This window comes from Puntigrus tetrazona, chromosome 2 (genome assembly GCF_018831695.1).
Source record: "Puntigrus tetrazona isolate hp1 chromosome 2, ASM1883169v1, whole genome shotgun sequence".
Taxonomy (NCBI): Eukaryota; Metazoa; Chordata; class Actinopteri; order Cypriniformes; family Cyprinidae; genus Puntigrus; species Puntigrus tetrazona.
This window is the reverse complement of record NC_056700.1, coordinates 25257260-25272621: the sequence shown is the minus strand read 5'-3', so window position 1 is coordinate 25272621 and position 15362 is coordinate 25257260. Positions and strand designations below refer to the sequence as shown.

The window sequence follows — 15362 nt, the reverse complement described above, 5'->3', positions numbered from 1 at the left end:
AGATGTTCATAACACTTTCAAAATGATCGTTTTTGAGTAAAACTGGATATTTCCTGAGAAATAAAGGTGCAACTATTCAGATTTATTGTTGACTATAACGTTCATAAGTGCTTCAGAATGTGTACACAAATGCTAAAAAGAGTTTTAAATCTTAATTTAATGCTTTGCTAAGGTCCTGCTGAGGCGGATTGGTAAGAACCACACCTTCACCACTCTGCCTGCAGCATCAGGAATGCCACATTCCCATGATGTCACTTCCTGTTATGTTTCGAGAGAGCTATAGCGTTACAGCTCATTCACATGGGAGAGCGACAGTGTTAAATTTAAGCTAAAGCTGCATAGAGCAGGTTTCGGTGTTTAAGCCGTGGCCTAGATTTTATCAGATGACCACAGTCTCCATATTCACTGATTATACCTCTAGATGCCTAATACAAAGCCACGATGACCCGGCGCCAATCAAGCGTCATATGCATGCGTGGAATAGACCTATAACAGAATCGAATCTAAGCATGCAGCATGTTAACAATTCATCAATTGCATCAAAAAAGTCACTGAGCGAATTTTATGCATGTTACCCAACAAGCCCATTCAAGTGTAAACGGCCGATGTTTGCTTTTGCATTCGTGCAGGTATACATTCACTGGCATTTACACGTTTGAGTCTCTAATAAAGATGTTGGCCAGAGGTTTTGCATAGAGCCCTTCACCTTCCTCGAGACCCATGGAACTGGCTGGATTTCAGCGTCATCGTCATGGCGTGAGTTTGCCGTTAAGCTTTTTTATTAACCTTTATTAAACTTTTATTCACTTTTATTTAAATGACAAAACAACACCAAAAGGTCATGTGACTTGTTATATACAATTCTTCTGAAGCTCAGTCCGAATTCTGGAAATGTTGGGACATTTTTTAGATATATATCTATTGACTTTAAAATCAGGCGAACCAATTTTTTCACAATTGAACATAGAGAACGTAACAAATTTAAGCCCACAACACCTATATCTGCCCCAGGTTATAGTTATCGTTTTCCTTTGTAAGCAGTTTTGATAAGTTATCCATGCTTTATATCTCAATGACATGCAAACAAAGAACCAAATAAAGGATTTCAAGAGAAAATCCTATTTCACTGGAAGCATAGTGAATGAAAACCCTCCCAAAGACAATTTTCATGTTGTCTATAATTATTCTGTAACACACACACACATGTTGTGTTTCCATGTTTTATGAGAGGACTATGGCGTAATGGTTTTTAGATTTTTTTTAGATTCTAAATTTACTGGTATTACTATCCTTGTGGAGACATTTGGTCTCAATAACGTACACACACACACACACACAGACACACACACACACACACACACACACACACACACACACACACACACACACACACACACACACACACATATATGTCATAAAGGTCTCTAGAATCAACCAAACAAAACAAATCTAACAAAGAAATTTACAGTTTTTCATAGTTACTTTTAAAAAATGTTAACATCATGCTAGCAACATGCTAATCGTGCTAATTTTGTTTTCAACATTTTTTTTTTAGCATTATAGTTACTGTAGAGTGGGGGGAAATGCCCTCTTAAAGTTAAATGAGTTCAGAAAAGTTATCATAGTTTTAGTGACAATGGCTTATATTATAAACAAAGTGTAAAAAGGCCAGAGTTTTCCACGTTATCAAATTTCTACTAAAATTAAACGTGCCGTTTATCAAAATGCCCCCAAGGCTGGAGTAAAATGCCATCCAGCCAAAGCAATAAAAACTTTACCCATTAAATGAGCTCATTTAAAATCTAATGTCTGCTACAGGTCTCAAAAAAGTTGGCATGAGCGCAACAGAGGGCTGAAAAAGCAAGACATTTTGAAAGGTTTTAGCTGGGAGAACATCTAGCAACTAGTGATTAAAGGAATGTCTTACAGAGGAGAGTCTCTCAAAGTAAAGTAAAGATGGAAAGAAGCTCCCAACCTGTGAAAAGAGTGCGTAAAAGATTGTGAGAATGTTCCTCAACGTCAGATTGCAAAGGCTTTGCAAATCTCAATCATCTATAATGAATAACATCATTAATAGAGAAACTGGAGAAATAGGGACAAGGCTGAAGACCTTGCTGGGAAGCCTATGGTCTTCAGGCCCTCAAGATGACACTACATCCCTTATCGATTCTGTCATTGACATTACTATATGGGCTCAGGAATACTTCCAGAAACCACTGTCATTAAACAATCCACAGAGTCATCTGCAAATGCCAGCTAAAGCTCTGTCATGCAAAGGGATGCAATATGTGAACATGATCCATTAGCACCATTGTGTGACTGTTTCAAAGTGGAAAAGAGTTCTATGGTCCTACATTCCTGTCAGAAATCATGTACATCTTCTCCTCCGGGCTGAAGAGAGGGGAGACCTTAGAGCAACATATGCTCCCCTCCAGATGACTTGTATTTCAGGAAGGCCTGTATTTCAGCGGACACAGCAAAATCACATACTGAAGCTATTACAACAACATAGCTTCATAGTAGAAGAGTCCGGGTGCATCCAGATCTTTCACATTTGGCGTATCATTAAACAAAAATAAGTCAGAGATGAACACGAACCCTTCAGCAGCGGAAACCAATCAGGCAAGAATGGAACCAAATTCCAACACCAAACCTCATAACCTTGATGCCCAGAAACTGTTTTGAAAAGAAAAGCGAATGCTACACCGTGGTAAACATGCAGGCGTCAAATTAGAAATTTTATGCATAAAATAGTAAAATGTTTCGGTTTAAACATTAGTTACGTTATCAATCTTCTATTGTGAATTAAATAATGACTCACGTGATATGAAATTCGTTTAGCTTTCATTTTATTCAAATTTATAAACGTCCCAAAATTTCTGGAACCTGGGTTGTAATATGATTACTTTTTGTAAACAGCAGACAGAAATTTAAGTCGTTATTCACTGAAATGTTTAATCTCAGTGGATCTTGTGAATATTCAAGCTTGCTGTGTATGAATATATTTTACTGGTAGCATAAACAAAAAAAGGGCCGTCCTTTAAGTAGATATCAGATCACATTCCTATGAGATGCAGTTATTTATGGAGCTGTCCGTGGTCCTGAACACCAAACCAATGAGACCCAAGACTGCGGCTGAGTGAATATAAAGAGAGAGAGAAACTAAAAAAGATGTAAATCAAGGGATGCAGGTATCCAGATCGGGATTTGTCAGGTGACCTAAATATCCAGCATTACAGCTCCACCAAATCAGAGGAGTGGATTAACTGAAAGAGAGAGATAGACTACTGCAGGATGAACATTTCCCCTCATTAACAAACTGCTCTAGTTTGTCCTTCCAAGCTGTTTTTCAAAGTTTAGAGGGTTTATCTTCTCTCATGCTTTGCATCTGAACTTTTTAGGATAAGACAAATATCAGACGCGCTCTTTCTCAAGAAACCTTTACATTTGTTAGCCATGCTCTCACAAAAAATAAATTAATAATTAATCATCCGAAGTCAATTATTTACGACATTGTCTGTAATCACAGATCAATCTGCTGGTGTGTGACTGACACCAAAATATCCACTCTGGTATTATTTTAGCATAATGGTCAAAGCTCATAAAGCCCAGCTGATTAGATTATTGTGATGCATCTTTGGGTAAAATTACGAGGAGATGGAGCAGATTTCGAATGTCACATCCTCTGGCTTTTTTCGATTTTTGCTCTGGTTTTAGCACAGGTTATGCTGTATTAAAAAAAAAATGGACGGTTTTCCACTCACAGGAACAAGATGATTAACACAAAACTGGATATATTATGAATATATTACACACATGCATTATAATAATATACATATTTTGAAATCGCTTAGAATTTTTAAAGTTTCGATTTTGCTTTTATTTATTAGAAATTTTGTTATGTGCATATGTATCAGTTTTTGTTCTTTTATAATATTCATATGAACTTTTTATTATTGTCAGACGACATTTTTTATTTTGAGCTTTTTTCATGACTGCTGTTTTGATTTGTTCCCCAGTTATGTGACAGAGTTTGTAGACCTCGGCAACGTATCAGCATTACGGACGTTCAGAGTTCTGCGTGCTCTAAAAACTATATCAGTGATCCCAGGTGAGGGACGCTAGCCACTCTACTTCCATACAGAAGACAACAAACTGATTTTTTTGAATGTAATATTTGCTTTTTTTCTTTTCAGGCTTAAAGACCATTGTCAGTGCTCTCATCCAGTCGGTTAAAAAGCTAGCGGATGTGATGATCCTCACTGTTTTCTGTCTCAGTGTCTTCGCTCTGATTGGTCTACAGCTTTTTATGGGAATCCTACGACAGAAGTGTGTCCGTAGCCCCGCCCACTGTGTTAACTCCACCTTTCCCGGCAACGGGAGCTTCGTTTGTAACAACAAGACCTGGCTCTCCATCAAGGACTTTTTAACTAATGAAGGTGCAGATGATTTTTACTGGACATAATACTACATATGCACGGAAATCACTAATTGCAGTGCTCACTAAATCAAATTGATGTGTTGAAATATGTGCTGAATCACATTAAATCATTCTGAAATTACAAAACAAATCACTTTTGGACTGAACTGATAATTAATAAATCGTGAATTGAATCAGTTTGCTGTCACTACCATGCTTCATAGATTGATAGTTAATGTTGAACAAGGTTGAGTGATAGGCACTCAAAACAAATGAGTGAAGCTCAACAAGATCAGTTTATCAGGCAGTATTAGACCAACATGACATTATATTAATAATTATAGCTTGATGGATTCACTAGACGTTTAAAGTTCTAATGAACTTCAAAGCAGTGTTATTTTAGTGTACACTATTATAGGTTTTGTCAGTATTTTTTAATACAATTTATGTTTTATATTTTCACTTTTTGTTATAATTTTAGTCAAAGTTTTAGCAATTGTGTTGTTTTTATTATTAGTTTTATTATTAGTTTTCTTATTAGATTTATATATATATATATATATATATATATATATATATATATATATATATATATATATATATATATATATATATATATATATATATATATTTATTTATTTATTTTATTTTTATTTTTGTTATTTTAGTACTTCAATTTAAATTAAACAAAAGCAGAAATGTTGCATTGGCCACCAGCATAAATAAAAGAACAAAGTAATAATCATAACAATGATGATAATAATTAAAAATATATTTTACTTCATATTTTATTTTATTTTTGTTTATTCAAGTAATCCAATTTTATTTAGGGTTTTAGTTCATGCTAACAACCTAAATCATGGTTTCAGTGATTCAAATGCTCAGATTTGCAAAAGTTAAATATCTTTTTTTTTTTTTATTGTGCCCTTAGACAATTTCTACAAAATTGAAGGATCCAAGGATGCCTTAATATGCGGATACAGCAGTGATGCTGGGTAAGTCATCTAAACATCCAGCAAGGCTGTAGAGTGTGAATTAGTAAAATTTCTAAATGATAATTTCTGTACAAAGTCGCTATATAGATCTGCTTATTCAGCTCGGCCTCATAGCTAATCATTTAATATCAGTGTACCGTGAGCTCATCAAGCCTATTGTCATTTATATGAAATAAAACACAGTCATAGAGCATCTATAATTTCCGTAAATCCTAAAAGGGATGATGGTTTATCTGAGAGCACAGTGTTGTCTCTGCGTGTGAGGACACAGAACGGTCAGCATGATGACATGTGGTGTATAATCAGAGGACTGTGTAGTTAACCACAATCTCTCATGATATGACTTAACGAGCAGCTGTCATTAAGAGAACGAGCTTTAAAGCCCTGTTATAATGTTAGGAAAAGTTTTGCAAAAAAAAATCTAATAAAATCAAATAAAAATTCAGGTTTTCATACAGGGTTCCCAAAGAGGAACAAATTAATTATTAATTACAATTATTATAAATTATTCATCGATGTTAAATAAAACGTGATAAGATAAAATACACAATAAAAAGAATAACAAATATTTTCCATCATCAAATTTCATTTTAATTTCATTTTAAGCTGAAGTACTACAACTATACAGACATTTTAAAAATATGAAAAAACAATATATTAGTGACACTAAAACGACACACCCCTGATGATCAAATAAATGAATCACAGCATTTCCACTTTTCAGTGTGAATTAATCTTGTTGTCTCTGCAATGTATGTTGCAAGGACACAAGCAACCTTAATAAGATTTAATTCAAAAATTTAAAAATTATAATTTACTATACCTTTAATCTAACCCCACTACGTTAGCTTTCTCATGCAGAGCCCAAACCGATCCTCATGTGACGTTCAAAGGGTAACCAGTTCCATGCAATAGTAACCTAACCTCACTAATCTCAACTAAACTCTAATAAACCTGCAGTGATTCTTCTATGGGAACGAAGCAAGAGGTTATGATGCACCCTCCTAAACATCTCCCAGTGCATTGATGCATTGAGGATTACTGAGATACTATTGAGCGCAGGACATGACCATTCCACAAATCAGCGGTCTTGTTGAGCAGAGGTGTGCCATTACTCTACGTAATCGGACTCCCTATGATTTCTCCCTGGTGGATAAAAAACTGGTGAAAATATACAGACTTGCATTGAAGGAAGGACCTGAGTTATACGTAGAGACAGATTTTTTTGACTGATTTCTCCGAAAAGACTTCATTTTGCATCTCAAGTAAATATATTTTAGTAAAGAAATTTTGCTCAGGAAAGAAACAAACAACAGAGGAAGACATTCATTTATTTAGAAGCGCATGCAACGTTTAACGGCAACACTTTATTGAATTTAAAACTTTCTGCTTTGATTTTAGCCCATGCTTTGACTACAGCATGTGCATATTTAACACCTAATTAATAATTCTCTTAAATTATTTCAATTGCTGAAAAGGTTTTATGAATAAGCAAGTGTTTTATTTATCTAAAAAAAAAAATAAAATCACTGCATTAAAAGAATCGCACTTAAAAAGAAGCACTGTAATGTATTCGGTCCATGAACTCTGAGTGGTTTTTGTTTGTGCATAAACAATCTCACGCCAATAATCCGCTGAATTAAGAGTGAAAGTCATTGTGGGTCTCACTAACCGTCTCCTTCTCCGCAGTGCACAGAGACATAATCCTGCAAATCCCAGCAACACTGTTCAGACCGAGCCACGGGATGATGTTTGTGGTGCCAGGGCTAGTTCAAGGATTTTATTGTGCTAAATACCCATCTGTGTTAACGTGAAATATTGCACTGTTAGGGTTTTACTGATTATGAGGAACAGAAACAAAAATAAACCAAATACAGAGCAACTGGGAGAAGAATTTTATTTCATTTCTTCGCATTCAACTAATTTCGTGACTGCAAAGTACTGAATAACTTTTAGACGTGACGCGTGAAATGCAAGCTTTCTTTACTAAAAATAGGGTTTTGTAAATGCCTGAGATTATTCACAGTTTCTCTCGCCTTGAAGCTACAAACCTCATCATACGAGCCTTTATAACTTCTATCAACCTCAACCAGTAAGTCCGTCCGTGATCTGAGTTTAACACTTTCGGTTCCCATCAGTGCTCTCCTCGGCTCACGGCACACATCCCAGAGAGGATTTCCCCTCTACATTCACATCTGATCCTCTCTAAGCCCTTTTGTAGGTTTGTTAATGGCTGTTTTACGACAACAGAACATTGGGGATTTGCACTGCTCTTTTCTCTCTCTCTTTCTGTATGAGAAACAGAGAATGATATGTAATGAGATATAGACGGAACGCTCCCTATATATGCACTGAAATCAGACCAATTAATTACTCTTGGAATGGAATTAAAGTAATATTGTGCAAAGACAGCTTATTTGTGTGGCTTAATTTTGGCTTAAATTCATTTGGCTTTTCTGTTATAAAACCACTTATTTAGAAATCGGGGACTAATCAAAAACATAGTCAAATTGACCCTATTTATTGCATTTGGAAAATAAGTCAAATGGGTAAAAATTGCATTACTTGGTAGAAGAAAAGTTGCAACATTTTCCCAGCTAACAAGGAACGTTCTTAGAATGTTCTGTCATGGTTCTTTCTAACTTATTAATAAACTTTTTTCAAGTTATTATAACACAATGTTCATTTAGAGTTATCCAGACTTTAATAACTTTAGCAGAAAACATATTACACTGTAAAAAAAATTCAGACCTCAACTCAAAAATCATTACATCAAAATTTTTCCATTGACCAAACTGAATTTCTACAACTGTTGCCACAATTAAAAAAAAAAGAGAGCAGAAATTCAATTGGGCCGAAGGAAAAATTTTGATGCCACTAGAAAATTTTGAGTTGGGAGGTCTGAAATATTTTATAGTGAATTAATTCATTTTTTTAAATGCACAATGCTGTGGACAAGGATTCAGGGATTATGCTAATTGTGAATGAGCATGCACAAATTACTCAGAATTTACACAGCTTTCATGAATAATGCCCATAGAGTATAAATTGTCATGTTTATTAAAATGATCAAATAGATGCCACTTTATATTGGTCCAATAAAACCCTACTATCTATTTGTAACCCTACCCGGTAAATACTTCATTTACACTTTACAAATATATACTTTATGTTTATTAAAATAAATGTTTTTAAAATCTGAAAAAAGGAAAAGGTGGGCGGAGCTAGTGTAAATAGCCTCTGCCATTTGGTAGAAATCCAAAAGTGTGCGTTTATATGGCGCAGCTTTTTTTTCAATTCATGCCTGTGAGATTTATTGGTTGCTTTATAGTGTACCTGGTGAAAATCACAAGCCTGCTCATTTATAAACTACATAATAATAGCCCATTTGTGTCTGTGCCACAGTTTATGTTTAACAGAAATGTGTCAAAAGCCTGCTGTCAAATGCTTGCATACTTGTTCAGTTCTTCAGCAGTTGATATGAAAGGTCAGCACTTACATGTGAGTGGGCAGATCGTGAGTGACACTCTTATTACTACTGTTTCAGTCACCTCCAGGACACGGTTACTATAGAGACCTGAGTACCTCCATCCTCATGGCAACCTCAATCCTGACTAATGCACGGATTTAACCTGTTAACTGATGCTGAACTAGAGCAGACCTATACAGGAAAGAGAACAAAAAAACATTCATTGCTAAATCTCCACTAAAACAAGTTTCAGAAAATATCTTAAAAAATGTGTCCAGAGATCTCAGTTTCTTACAGTAAAAGTATATTGCTCAAATAAAGCTATACAGCTCTATGGCTATATGACGACATATAGCTCACGAGACCTAATGAAGCTCTTAAATATGCATCATTTGAGCATCAACTTTAATATGAGAAAATTATACATACATACTGTTTAAAATAATGTTCTAGATTTCTCCTCCTGCCTATGTTTTATTGCTACATTTCCAAGCATGGTATTGTACCGGACTGTATTATATAAACCTGTGTGTTTGAACACATTGTCAGGGAGATCATGGTTGCACGGCCTCTCTCTCTTTCTGCCTTTGGGCGAGAGATTTACAGATGGCCTCGTTTTGCAGCTCGGCTGTCCAGCTGTTGGCAGTTCCATTACTAAATGATCCCTCTGTCAGATTGACATGCTTCTGTCCTCTGCTTGGCCTGTCACTCAAACTTAATGTCACCATAGTAACCGAGAGAAAGATAGGATGGACCGAGGACGGGAGGAAAAAAATTAACTGCAACTCGATACCCATCTGTTTACTTATAATCTTCATTTTGGGCCTCAATGCATGTGACTACGTGAGCTGTCTTACTGGAACTGAGATGGTTTTCTCTATATTTGAATATGCTATAAATACACTGCTCAAAAACACTTTTTAATCAGAGCGTAGCATCAAGTTAGTTCAACTCCTGGGATATTGATCTGGTCAGTTAGGTAGCAATAGAGGGTTGTTAATCGGTTTCAGCTGCTTTGGTGTTAATGAAATGAACAACAGACGCAATGGATGGGCACCAATGAGACTCCCATTGCAAGAATGGTTTTACAGGTGGAGGCCAATTACATTTTTTTCTTCTCATCTTTTTTGACTGGTTTTCATTAGTTTTGCATTTGGCTATGGCAGCATGAGGCGATACCTGAACCCTACAGAGGCTGCACAGGCAGTTAAAATCCTTCAAGATAGAGCATCAATATGCACCATTGCCAGAAGGCTTGCTGCGTCTCCTTGCACAGTCTCAAGAGCATGAAGGAGATTCCTGGAGATTCTAGAAGAGCTGGACAGGGCCGTAGAAGGTCCTTTACACATGAGCAATGCCAGAGCCCTACAAAATGACCTCCAGCAGGCCACTGAAGTGAATGTCTCTGACCCGGCATTTTGCTATTAAACCCCAGAACTGGTTCAGCCTGAGCACAGGTGACAAAAGTAAAAAGGTCTGGAGAAGCCGTGGAGAATGTTATACTGCCTGTAACATCGTTCAGCATGACCAGTTTGGTGTTTGGTCAGTGACGGTCTGGGGAGGCATATCCATGGAGGAACCTCTGCTGGTTAGACAATGACCCTGACTGCCATTAGGTATCGGGATGAAATGGCTCAGTGATGCACTGGTCCAGATCTGGGAGGAAATGCATACAGGCACACGGGGGCCATATAAACCGCTGAGTACCATTATGAAATGTTTCGATGAAATTTCAGCAACATGGACTAGCCTGCTGCATCATTTTGATTCACGTGGTGTTTTTGAATACATCCCTCTTTAGGTTGATCATTTTCATAAAACAATGTGGCATCTTTTTGTTCCTAACACATTACCCAGTCCATATCAGTAAAGATATCCATCATGATGCAGCATTTTGTTTTGAGTTTTTGTATGTTTTTGGTTAAAGTCAAAAATATTAAAGGAGCTAACAATCGGTATCCATTTTTAGCAGCACGATATTTAAATCTCCCATGTTTTTATGTCATATTTTTTACTGAATCACACTGCCATTCCTCCTATTAAGTATCTTCATGTTTCCTCCACAAACAGGAAGTGCCCTGATGGGTTTGACTGTTTAAAAACTGGTCGCAACCCAAACTATGGCTACACAAGCTTTGACACCTTTGGCTGGGCCTTCCTGGCTCTCTTCAGACTCATGACACAAGACTACTGGGAAAACCTCTACCATCAGGTACCAGCCACGACTCGAAAGGATTAATAATCTGTTATTGAAACATTATTACAAATGTCTCTTCTTGCTCTCTATGACAGACCTTACGGTCAGCAGGGAAGACCTACATGATTTTCTTTGTGCTGGTGATATTTCTGGGTTCGTTCTACCTGGTGAACTTGATCCTGGCTGTCGTGGCCATGGCATATGAGGAGCAAAACCAAGCGACCATCGCAGAGGCCTGGGCAAAAGAAAGAGAGTTTCAGCTGGCGATGGAACATCTACGCAAGGAACAAAGGGTAATTAGCAGTCTGAAATAAACAAGGTTCATTACCTGGAACTCAATTTCTTGTAGTACTATATATATTTTACCTTTCCTTTTTTTACGGCTATCAATTCCTAGTGGATAAAATCAAGCAAAATGGATTGCAGATGCAATTTCATTTTGTTTTTGAACAGAACGATACTGAAATCATGCTCTTTTCCCAGCACCTTCCTAAAATGTGTTGCTTTACACTGCAAGAAATATGTATATTACTAGAATAAATTCAGCTCAATTCTTGTTGGAATTAGGCTTTAGCAAAACAGCGCAGAAAGGAGGCTGAGATGGCCCTGGCTGCGGATTTACCGCCGTCGCCCTTCTCACGGAAAGACTCGATAAAATGCCGAAGTAGAACAAGATCCCACCGAACGCTTTCAGAGGATATGGAGGAAAACTTTTTGCCAAAATTTGACCCATTTGATGAAAAAGTGAGTACTATTTTATAACCGTTTTATTTATATTTGGCTTTAAGGTATACTTAGTCCTTTTTAGAAAAGTCTCCTTTTTTAAAGAGAAGAATAAATGCTAATTACAACATAAAAAAAAATTAATCACATAAAAAAAATATTATACAATTGACGTACTTTTGTTTATAAAAGTTTCTCGTCAGGTGTCTTTTAATTATATGATGTTATCACGTTGCTGTCTTGCTTTAATTTTTTAGCAATTTTGCTGTTTTTGTCTTTTTAAATACATTTTTATATAGTATTTATTCATTTTATAAATCTATATAGTATTTTTTATCGATTAGTTGAACTTAAACTTAATGAAAATGATCAAATTTTGCCTTGCCAGCTAACTGAAATTAATGTTTGCCCTTTTTAGATTTTATTTCTAATAGTCTTTTATGAGTTTAGTTTTAGTTAATGACAATAACCCTACTCTCTTGTTAAGTGTCTCGTCGTTTCATCACCTACCTTCTAATCTCTCTTTCAAACTCCTGTCCTCCAGCCAGCTCACCCTCTCCTAGCCACTCTCTCCTCCCATCCTCTGAGCACCCGTCGCGGAAGCCAGCTCAGTATCTTTACCTTCCGGCCGCGCAACAGTTCAGAGGCTGACTTTGCAGATGACGAACACAGCATCCACGATGGTGGGCGGAGCCGAGCAGGTTCCATGGCGACGCCGTGGATCAAACGTCGTACGGGCAGCATCAGGAGCCACTCGTCGCAGGTGTTCATGCCCACCCTCACTCTGAACGGCAGACTAAACATTTCTCTGGATCAGAACGGCATCACCAGCATCGGCCCGCACACCCCCACCTCTGTTCCAGCCTTCAGCATGGAGAAGGTCAGGGAGGACATGGTATGGCCATATCTCATTACACCTGTTTTCCATGAAAAAAAGAATTCATGTCATTTATTCACCGTTATGTTCCTGGAATCCTGTATATTTGTTCTCCAAAGAACACAAATGTGGTTATAAAGGAGAGCATGCAGGCAAATCTATATAGAAAAGCGTTGACGATGGCTACTGCTTGTTAAAGCATCATGCCATTAGTAGCAGCTTTTGAGGAAACGTTTCAAATCTGTCACTTACGAGGTTTCACTTCAGTTTGAATGCAGCTTTAGAAGAAAGTTACCTACGTAGGTGTTCACTAGGTTTTGGAAAAGATTTGATGTTTTGATGTTTACTTTGATTGACAGGAGCCAGCGTGTCAGAATGAACAGACCACTCCAGCTGCCAAGCTGACTGTCGACGTGCAGGAGGAAGTCCCGCCCCCTCGCAGGAAGAGAGGACTGAGCTCTGTTAGCTTCTTCAGTGACGTCATAGACGGTGTGATGGACTAAAATGGTTTAAGAAAAATAAAAAAACACAAATTAGACAATTATTGACATGCTGTAAGAGTACAGAACTATAAAATACTGAATATCTGAATAATTTGACGAGAAATTTTTTCATTACAGACTTTTGAACCTTGACAAATCTGAGCTCAGGTTGAGCTCTTTTCTAAAACTTTTTCACATAAGACAAATATCTCACGGCTATCAAGAAGAAATAACTAAAAGATAATACTAGCTTATAAAAGATTAAAATAATTTCACCTAAAACACCCGGGCCTTGTTTCGCAGACAGGGATTAGCCTAAGCTATGATTAGACCATAATTCAATTAGGACATTTTAAGTCATTTTTATCAACGTAAAAAGCATTACAGGTGTGTATCCTTTCAGATTCAGTCAATGCGAGCTTCTTTCAGATCAGATTTACATTTTAGTCTAGGTCTAAAGCTTTGTCAGTGAATCAGGAGGCCGAAGTATCAAACATCAGCTAATGTTCAGGTTTATTCTTTCATTTTTCGTCTTAGAACTTGAAGAGGCCCATCAGAAATGTCCTCCATGCTGGTATGAATTTGCAAAGAAGTATCTGATTTGGACCTGTTCTCCTGCCTGGCTGAGAGTAAAAGAAGGGCTTAAAGTCATGGTGATGGACCCTTTCCTGGACCTTGCTATCACCATTTGCATTGTTCTTAACACATTGTTCATGGCGCTGGAGCACTATCCCATGACCGATGAATTCAACAGCATGCTGAGTGTTGGAAACCTGGTGAGGACAAACAGTGGTGCTCTCAAAAAATGCTTCTTTGCTCCTGTAACACGAACGTAACATATTTATTTTTTGTTTACCAGGTTTTCACTGGAATCTTCACGGCAGAGATGGTGCTGAAGATCTTCGCTCTGGATCCATACTACTACTTTCAGCAAGGCTGGAACATCTTTGATGGAATTATTGTTTGTTTGAGTCTTATGGAGTTGGGCCTTTCCAACGTGGAGGGTCTGTCCGTCCTTCGTTCGTTCAGACTGGTAAGTTTAGACTCTGACAGAGACACAGTAAGTTCACTAGATTGGACACTGAGGATTGCCACAAGCGCAATATATGAGAAATGCCATAAGTAAAAGTGGATGTATTTGAGTGAGTCAATGAATCGGTTAATTGAAGCAATGAAGAAATGAAGGCCGTTTTTGTTAAAACGCACTCACATATTTCCAAATCACATGACAAGGATTGTAAAACTACATGTCTACAATACACAAAAATCACAATCTTCATAATGGTTAATTTTGGCAGCAAATAGTTTAGTATTATTCAGAGAGGACTGCTTAAAAAATGTTTAGAGAATAGATTTAAACAATTCAGTATTGCATTATTCCTCAAGAGGACATACATTCACACTCAATAATCTTGAAACTTGCCTCTTAAGCTGACATTGATGTTTGTATCTGTAGCATGTAGGAAGCAATTGTATAGACGCTCCATCAAAGTTTTAAATGTCAACACATCAGTATTTATGTGATGTAAAACGTAGTTTATGGCGTGACAAGCGCAGCGCGCACAGTCCATCCGAACTTGCCTGACCCCTTTGAACTCGAGAGTCTTGCTATTCATTATCAGATTAAAGCTGCACAGAGCTTTTAACATCCTTTTATATTGTGATAAATACTGTTGTTAAGCAGTACTGTGTGTGTACGTTAAAAATGACTTTTTTCATGGCTTCACCCACATGTGCATATTTGGCCAAGCAGTAATCCTTTATCCATTAGTGAGATTAAATACGTTGGAGTTGACATCTCAAAAAGTGGACTACACTTTCTTTTAGTTCAACATCAGTCACATTGCAAACTGAATATAGGCCACGATTTAGCTAAAATAAAACACCAGTTAGGTGAATTGACATGAAAGACAGTGGCATCAGCTGAAAACAAAGAATATCTTTGGTGTTAAATTACATGACTGATCAAAAATGTCCTTGCCCCAGGCCATCCAAAATGTACGCCTGTTTACTTTATTATCAGAACAGATTTTAGCATGTTACTTGAGGTGAATGGGTGCCGTCCGACTGCGAGTCCAAACAGTTCCTAAAAACATCACAATAATTCACAGAACGTCTATCCATAATAAAGCTTGCTCCAGTGAAAAGTTTGCCTAAATGTATCCAGAAAGAAATTTGCACAGATCAGAAAGCGTTTAC

General features: G+C 37.0%; 1 pseudogene; it reads left to right on the top strand.

The window, feature by feature from the left end:
- LOC122322995 overlaps positions 1-15362 on the top strand; it is a 33127-nt pseudogene that overhangs the window by 1293 nt on the left and 16472 nt on the right.